We start from the raw sequence: 9863 nt of genomic DNA, 5'->3' as shown, positions 1-9863 counted from the left end.
TAATACTAGACTGATCCAGCTGGAGAGAGGAGAGTAGGCATATAAAACGGTTGTCAAGTGTTTCGCCGGATTTTTTTTTAAACTTTCGTGAATCAACCAATTTGACGACGACGCTATGAAACAATTTATGTAAAGTTTTTGAATGTATTTGTTGTTCCGTTTGACTTTAATGCTGTTAGTAGAGGTTCTTGTAGAACAAAAGTCATAAAAATAGTTCACTTTATAGTAGAATGGTGCGCTTTGGACCAGTGATTAATATTGGTAGCCTGAGTCCAAAAAGATTAGCACCCCTCAAAAAACCCCACTCCACCACTCACAGCCCCTCACCAAAGATTTTAGTGTAAGGGTCACTTCAATGAATTATTGGGAAGCGTCTGTCAATGCTAGACTGTCGATATGGGGCTTAAACGAAAGGTAAAGGTTCATACTTTTTTATATGACCAAACGCTTTTCAATTTCTCCATTTTCCTCATTAATTTTCCGAGTTTTCCATGAAAATCTATGAAATCTCAAATATGAAGGGTAGTGAATACGTTAAAAAACTTTTTGTGTCTACATCCTTCTGCAATATGGTTATCCAATGACTTCTTCGCTAATTTGACGAAAAAAATTTAAATAATGTGTCATAGACTAGGAGATTCGCTTGGTTTTCCACCACCGGAAAATTTCATTGAAATACTTTTTTACATAGAACTGATTAAATATACGAGCTATGTCATCGAGATTATCATAGGAGACTTTACTGACGCATTTATTGAACTCTAGGAGAAATCCATACACCATTAACATCAAATCACCCACCACCAACTCTTCCACTATTGAACAAATTGTAGAAAATTTTTAAAATAGAAAGCAGACTATTTTTGAACTTTCAAATTTACGCTGTAAATGTTTGGAATATTGCCTGCAATACCTTTTTCAATGGGACAGTGGAAATAATTAAGAGTAAGTTCGTAAAATACTACATTTTCAAATGAATATCGTTGTACAATTACGCTGTAAAAATGGTGCAGACGCAGTTTCTGTCTACGGAGTAAAAATGATTCAAATGTCCTACGTTCAGCAATTCTTCACTCACGTCCCACATTATGTGGTTTAATTATTTGGATATCTTTTATGAATGAAGCTTCTGGTAGCACTACATCTTCTTTATTTTATTTACAACTGACGTATTGGAATGGAACATTACCATTGAGAAGCTCGAAACTATCTGATTTGCTCTACCATCAAAAATACTCCTCTGATACCGTAATAAATGTGTCTACATTATGATATTATGATAACAAATACGTCAGAAAAAACAATCTGTCACGTATTTTTGGCACCGAAGGTCATGGTCTCGAAGGTGGCTAGTTCGCCAGTGGCTTTTGTGCCAGGCCTCGGCTGTTATGTTGATTCAATGCAAAGAAACGTTACGTTCGGACAGGCTAGTTTTGTGAAATAAAAAGTTTTTTAACGTATTCACTACCCTTCATATTTGAGATTTCATAGATTTTCATGGAAAACTCGGAAAATTGATGAGGAAAATGGAGAAATTGAAAAGCGTTTGGTAATATAAAAAAAGTATGAACCTTTACCTTTCGTTTAAGCCCCATATCGATAGTATAGCATTGACAGACGCTTTACAATAATTCATTGAAGTGGCCCTTACACTAAAATCTTTGGTGAGGGGTTGTGAGTGGTGGGTGGGGTTTTTTGAGGGGTGTTAATCTTTTTGGACTCAGGCTACCAATATTAATCACTGGTCCAAAGCGCACCATTCTACTATAAAGTGAACTATTTTTATGCTAAGTACCTCTACTATGTTTGAGTCTTAACGTTGCGGAAAATGAGCGTTGTTCGATTGAGTGTTGGTAACAAATTATTTCAATTGAGTATTGGTATATCGCTTTAATTCAGTGTCGGTATGATCTACTGGTACACCGTGAAATTGAACATCGAAAGTATGACACAAAGGTTTTTTTTTTCGTGTAGCCTCGGCGTTTACCGGTGCAGCAAAGCCCTTCTAAGTTCACGATAGCCCGACAATTAGTTCAAATAGCTTCGAAGCTTCGGATCTAAACTGTGGAGTCAAGGCCACATAGCTACAATTTAATCAAGATAAATATTTAACCAAACTTAAAAATGGTAGTCCAGTCAAAATTACTGGTAATAACCATTTTGTAATCAGCATGATGTCATCTCTGGTAATTGTAATTGTGCAATGGTGATTTTTGTTTCAAAATAATAGAAATCAAACATAAAATCTCTTTTGAGGCTTTTTTTTCGCATTTTATCATTTTTTCGGATTAACCATTATGGCGAAGGTTTGTGTCGCCAGTCCGCTTCAAGCAAGATATACTTCTATACCCATACTTCGGTAGAGACATATAGACCTTACAGATTAATTGACCTTGCAATAATCACTCAAATGATTATCTAAAATTGAAAAGAACTAACACGATTTAAACCAAGGCTGTAGACTTTGTGGAGGTCATGTAAATACAGATACGCGGGACGCACACCACAGTTGACGATAAAATGGCGGATTTCATAAAAAATTCACCTGCTGCAACGCACTGCTCCTAGCATGAACATAAGAAATATTTGGAGGCTGATGAAGTCACAGTAGGCACTGCGTTTCTTTCGTAAAGATAGATGACTTGTTTTCGTTGTATGAATTAAAACACACAATACAATCAATCTTAAGCGGTAGCTCTCATCACAAAAGCTTCCAAATTGGACATTTGCCAAAGGAGTGTTGATGCTAAGAGCAGTGCGCGCAGTGCGTTGCCTCCTGTGACGATTCTCGTCGCCGTGACGATGCGATGAATTTTTTTTTATATGTAAAATCTTCAGAAGTGGTGTGTTTCCGAGTATCTAATAAAATGGCGATCTACGTGACCTACCCAAAGTTTCCAGCCAGCAATTTGCATTGAAACAATACGACCCAACATAATTTGAAATGAAAAGTGTGTCGGGTAGCTCAAGTAGTAAGATTGTGGGTTCGTCTCCCACCCTGCCACCAATTTTTCATTTTAAACTTTGAGGTGAATTTATTGTGAGGGATTCTTTTGAAAAACAGCCTACCGAAATCGGGCGTGTTTTCTAGTGGAACTTTTTATAGGTACCTAGAAAGGACTTCGACCCTAGAAGCCAAAACCACTCTCAAAAAAATTCTTCGAAGCTTTTATGGCTGGTGAAAGGAGATCCAACATTTCTCCAGGTACACGAGCCGTACAGGGTCGTGTGGGGTGTCATTAGAAAGGTAATCACATGTACTATTGAGCCGAATAGACACTCATTGGTTTTAAAATTAATCCACACTGAAATATGTGCAGTTGAAGTTTTCAACAGAAAACTTGCACTTTTCTTACCAATGCACGGCCCGTGTACCCGGAGAAATTTGGGTAAGAAAAGTACAAGTTTTCGGTTTTTGATCACCTTTCACCAGTCACAAAAGCTTCGAAGAATTTTTTTGAAAGTGGTTTTGGGTTCTAGGTTCGAAGTCCTTTCTAGGCACATAGAAAAAAGTCCACTGGAAAATGCGTCCGATTTCGGTAGGCTGTTTTTCAAAAGAATCCCTCTGTATATCAATTCAAAAAACTTCAATGATTTTTTTCACCGCTAAAGCTGCATGAAAAAATTTAAAAAAAATATATATTTGAGATGCATTTAATGGCACAATATTTTGAGGGGGTCAAGGTTTTCCGTAGCCGACAATATTTTTTTTTCATACAGTCAAAAACTAGCCTAATACACATGCGTACAACATGCTGTAAATATATGTATTGGCGTCATACGAAATTCACCTTAAAGTCGGGATCCGTATTTCTTGCTATTCCCTGAGGGACTGCGCTACCTTCAGTGTTTATATACATTGCTGTCAAGCATCTGCAGCTACCTAAAGACTTTTTGAAAATACACAAGGCCGGATGAACATCCATCAACTTTAAACGATCACACATTAACTTAATCGTTTCAACTTTTGATGCAAACATCCTCTCTAAACCTGATTCAAAAATTGGCGACCCTAAAATCTCAAGTGAAGACTCATCAACTTGCCTAATTCCTGGTAGTAATGCCGATATTTCAGCAAACATTTTAGCTTCCTCTTCTTCAGAAGCATTAATAAAATATACCTCGCACTTATTCGTGTTCAATGGTAAACCTGACAACACACAAAATACTAAAACTTTCCTAATATCATCTAAAATTACTAATAGCTTATCAGCAATTGTACCATCGTCTAAATACCAACCATTCAACCTAGACGAAAGAGAATGCGTCATCCTCATAATACCAATACAAAAACCCGGGGGACCTAGAGGATCACCTTGTTGGAATCCTCTCTTAGAAAGCAAAGGCTCATCGAGATAATACAGATTCGTAAAAACTCTATACGCTTGCTGCAACAAAGGAAGTAATTCTGGGCATATATCCTTAACCTCACCTAACATAAACTTTCTGAATAGCATCTTAAATGCATTTCCAAAATCAAATTTAACCAAAGCCAATGGCCCCTTATGTTCAGCAGTACAAAAAGCACGTACTGCATGAACCAGAGCTTCAGCACCCCCTTTAACACCGAATCCTAACTGAACAGGTTTTAACTTCTCAACTAAGTTAGCCCTAATATTATATAACAGGCAATTTTGCCTGTCAAACGTCTCCAAACAATACCTACTGCTATAGGTCTTATATCGTCTTCACCTTTTAAAAGTGCAGTCAACGAAGCCCCAAAAAAATTTTTTGCTATGTCTATCTGAGCATTGCCATATTTAACAACATCTACTAATGAGGCTATCGATTTCAACAAACGGTTTGCAGCTTCACCACAAGTAAAAGAAGTTAAATCTTTTAAATGTCGTGAAGAACTTAATGGAAAACTTCTAATAGCTTTTGCTACATCTTCGACTGTAGTCGCTGACAAAGTACTCAATAACTCTATTTCCTCAAAAACCTCCCCGTTATCATCCGGATGTTTTGCCTTTAACTTAGAAACAGTTTCTGAAGTCTGAGGCGCTACTGTACTATTCGAACACAAAACTCTAACTCCACCTCTAATATCACCCTCATTAACCTTTCTTGTCGCAACTTTAATAGCGACACTAGAGATAGTAATCAGTAGATTTATCTAACGTGAACGGAATACCAGTGCTTCGTAACACATTAGACAAAGCTTCATTGATATCTGTACAATTCCGAAAAACATTTAAGTTTGACCTAATAATATTTATCCCACCTGTTCCCTTTGACTTATTATTCAGAACAATGTACGGAAAAGCAAGCAGTCTCATCCAAGAAACTACATCATTTTTCCGTACCAAACTTTCAATTTCTTTAGAAAGTTCCTGACATACAGCAATCCTTACAGATTTTTGTATAATTCTAGTCAAAGGAACTGAAACTCGACACCTATTAAAAAGCACACCAAAATCATCTAACATATCGGAAATGCTTTCCTCACCTGACCTATTACTACTAATTCCCTCATCTTTAGAAACGTCATCAATAACGCGTTCATTGCGTTCATGCTTACTCATGTGGATATTTAATCCACGAGTATTTTTAGCTAGAAAACCACAAACACTACAAGTTACCCTTTCAGAAACAGAAGCCTCTACTGAAGGAATACCTAACGCAGAACCTCTGACTTTCCCTTTACATTCCCTAACCAACCGTTCACGGACTGGACGCTTCTTACTATTCTTTAAAGAAAAAAACAATTTCTGACAATCAATACCTGAGCAGTACCAGTCCTCATCAATCACCGCGCTGTCATCACCGATTTTCAAATTACATTTCCGGTGAAACCAATTATCGCATCCTTTACAAGAAATCCAGTTTTCGATGTTTTCATCTTTGTTATTGTCCAAGCACAAACAGATACAGTCAGAAATAAGCCACTGGATGTGCCAAATCGCCTGATAATGAGGATAAGCGTCCCCCCGGACCATCTTCGAGCGCTTAGCCCGGAAACAACCATTTCAACAAGTTTTTTTTTTCGATTGCAGCAGGAAGTATTTTTGTGGATTGCTGGTCGTTAAATGAAAGTTACGGCAAGATCTCAGGACATAATGTTCAAGTTCAAATAGCAAAATGTTAGTCTAAGATTATTTATTTACTGCCTAGTCTATTGTGAAAATTCTTTATTTTTACTATTATTCAAATAAATCTGATGAATCTAATTTTATCTGCCCCGATTTGTTAATTTTCTGTGAGCAGCTGTCGCTAAATCACCGTTTTTCCTATATGAAAAATTGAAAACTGTTCCCCATCGGCGTCGCTCATGAAAAGGCTGACTGATGGAAATGGCCAGCAAGCTTTTGTATTCAAGCCGAATTGATTGAACGAAAATTGATTCAAAAAAACCACTTTCTCCTGGTTCAGAAGTTCATGGCCTAAACATCACGTCCTGTCACGGCAACCGATCTTTATATTGATGGATTCGCTTTCCATAAGTTCCTATTTTGACGAGCAATAAATATGGTCGAGACGCTTCAAATATAATAGAAGGGAACTTAAAGCAGAGAAGAAGAGCAAACCGAATAGCTATTTATAACGTTGAGTACAAAGCACTTTATTAGGCTCCAGATGTGGATTTGTGAATACACATCGTAAGTACTTTGCACCGAAATTCATACAACATTTTATGCAACAAAGGGATCTAAAGTTCGCAGTTTTCGATTCCGCGTTGCATAAATACCATTTCTTAACTCAGAGTAGAAATGTGTGTTGCTGATTCGGCTTCCGGTGGCGTTCAAATTGAAAGTAAACACAAGAATTTCTTCTCAAACTTATCGTCGTTTATTGAATCGATAAAGTTTTAATCAACTTCAATTTCCTAGTGTAAATATAAACGCAAACATTAGGAAACAACTTAAACTAAAAAACAGAAATTTTCCTTACTTTTGTATTCCCACACGGAATCCTCAACAGCAAAACAAATGTGCGGCGCAAAGGTTAGAACCAAATCATTCCCTAAACCAGTCAAAATTAGCTCTGATCGCAAAGAAACATTGATTGCAAACTTACAAGTAAAAAGGCGAAGCCTTGCATCAAAAAAATCTGCATTCAAAACAGGCTGCCTTATGGAATAATTTACGGATCTGAAAATGACAACGGCAAAAATGGAAAATTCGTTCTCCTCGCAAACGTTAAACAAAACAGCAAAATTACCTAGTCAAACTGAGAACGAATTGCACAGAATAATGCACCGCACAATGAATTACGTTATTTCTATGAACAGATGTCCAAATTACTTTGGATTGAAAAAATACTAATTGGATAAACACAAATGCGTGTGAATGATAACAACGCATATCACAAAATGAAACTAGAAAAAAGCGCATGAATAGAGCACTTCCGATAGAGAATCTAAAGTGTCATGTCATCGGGTAAGAATGTAAAAAAAGTCGATTTAATCTGGTACAGCGATAATCAGTGCTGTCCAACATGTGCCTTTTTAGAGAGAAGAAATGTGCCTTTTTAGAGAGAATACGTTGTAACTCGGTGATTTTTTACTCTTATGCTGCCAGGTAATATGTGCTTCACTATATGTGCTTATAAAAAAGCATTGATTACCGTTACCGAGTTGCACACAACGTTTTTATCAATAAATACAAAGAAAGTTTCTCAGGTCGTCACCGATTTGGGAAAAAAGTTGTTTTGAATACGTTTTTGGCTCCATTTTTCTGCCTTTTCGGCCACTTTTATCAAAACATTTCAATTATTTTTGCCAACTGTTTCACTTTTTCGGGAAAGGAATCTCATGCATCCATGCAATTAATCGCAATGAAAATTTTTTAATTTCTATTTTTGAATCAAAATTCAATATTGGCCAGCCAAATTTTTTTCCTAAAATTGTACATAAAGAACATACCGATAATTACTCCAGACTCAGGCTGGTATACCGAGCCACTCTGGTGTGGAAGGTAACGAAGGAGCCGACGAGATGGCGACGCCCGGCTCTTCGACGCCGGTGAGCGGACCTGATCCCGATTCCTCATTCGCTTTGCACAAGAGCGCTTAGGGGTGTTGGGTGAAGGTCAAGCATACTGAGCGATGGACTGAGTACGAGGGAGGGTTACACACGAAATGCTTTCTCCCGAGACCGGATGAGAATTGATTCAAGGAATTGATCAATATGTACCGTAATTGCATCAGCAGAGTTATAGGAGAACTGGACATTGTGGCTTAAACAGGCAACTTAAAAAGATGCGACTCTCATGGGGCATCCATGTCATATGCGTCTGCCCCAAATTTTCCCAATTGAGACACAGGATTTTAGGCAGCTATATTGTGTCACCATCTCAGGTTTTGGAGCTTGGACCTGTCGACGCTAGACAGGTTCATGGCGAAAACCGGACGGTTTACATGATTTAAATCAAGGAAAAGGAACAAAGGATCACCGTATCTGTGTTTTGCGATCGGGTTTACCTGGTCGTTCCAAACTGATAAATCTGAAAATCTACTCCACACTCTGGAGTCCAAAGCAATGATCTAGTTGACGAAAATTGCGTTTAAGAATTAATGTAGGAGTCGCCGCAAATCTTGATGAACATTTCGGACATTTCGGGATGATGATAAAAGCAAATTCTGAAATAATTGAATTTTTTTATTACACAAAAGATGATACAGTTGGAGTCATTCATATTTGTGCACAAATTTGATTCAGCTGTTCGACCAGCTGGTTCATGTAAACGAATTTCCAAATTTTGTCAGGTCTTCACAGCAAAATTGGAATAGTTTAAGGAGTCACCTTTTACTTTCAAGGAAGTAATAATTACGAAAAATACGAATTTGAATTCGGAAGGATGAACTTAGATTCGTTCGCTTTTGCTATTATTTCTGTTGATAACACTGGTTTTTCATAAAATGTTCATACTATGAACTGGTAGTTAGACACAACACACCGCTCACAACATAATATGAAAACGTTATCGATTCAGACATCACTTTTTATTGGCACTCATCTACATAGCCATGCAACCATCACGGACAGACATAATTTAACGTTCTGAACCTGAAGCATTAACTTCTCACTTGAATGCATAGCCACTGTGCTTTTCATTGTATCATTTTCTATCTGTACGTTGTCTGTATACTATGCTAGTGGATTGAGTCAATAAGTATGGTAAAAGTGCTTTTTCATTCATAGAAACAGGCGAAAAAGAAAAACCACAATTTAAGTTCACAAACATCTCGCATGCGCTTCAATCTTCATATCATAACAATAACAACTACGAAAAAAAAAATCAAATAGAAGATTTTGCATATCATTAAGGGAAGGAAAGGTGTTTGATTGTAAATTGAACTAACTGGGAGGATTAAATTGGTACCCGGGAATTGGAATAATAAATTCTTCTGTTGTCTTACAAAAACAGTATTTTTTTACAGGACTAGGATAAGAACATGAAAAGTAGAGTTTTATCTCGAGTTACAGTTTGTTCAAAAATGAAATGCACAGTTTTTAGTATTTCGAGACATTTCAAAATTTCAATCTGTCAGATAGTAAAGGATGCGTTTAATTAACCGGCGCATTAACAGATTTGAAATTTGAATGGTTTTTTCCACAGCTACAGATTTTTGCATGTTAAGTTTCTTACATTTTTTGCAGATAGCATTTTAATAGTAGGAAACTTCGATTCGTCAGAAGAATTTGCGAACGGAAAAATGTAAATTTATTTTTAGTCTGAGTATTGTTCTACATCTATAATTTCTCTTAGAAGCGGCTAACTGTTCAACTTCAATTAGCAGCAAAAAATCATCACGGAAAAAAAATCAATTATTCGAAGCAAATTTAATGTTTAAAATTTGGTTCGAATATTTAAATATTTGTCACAAATATTTCAAATATTTATGAGAAATAAATTCAAAAT

Source organism: Bradysia coprophila, unplaced genomic scaffold (genome assembly GCF_014529535.1).
Source record: "Bradysia coprophila strain Holo2 unplaced genomic scaffold, BU_Bcop_v1 contig_151, whole genome shotgun sequence".
NCBI lineage: Eukaryota > Metazoa > Arthropoda > Insecta > Diptera > Sciaridae > Bradysia > Bradysia coprophila.
Note: the sequence above shows the minus strand (reverse complement) of the source record.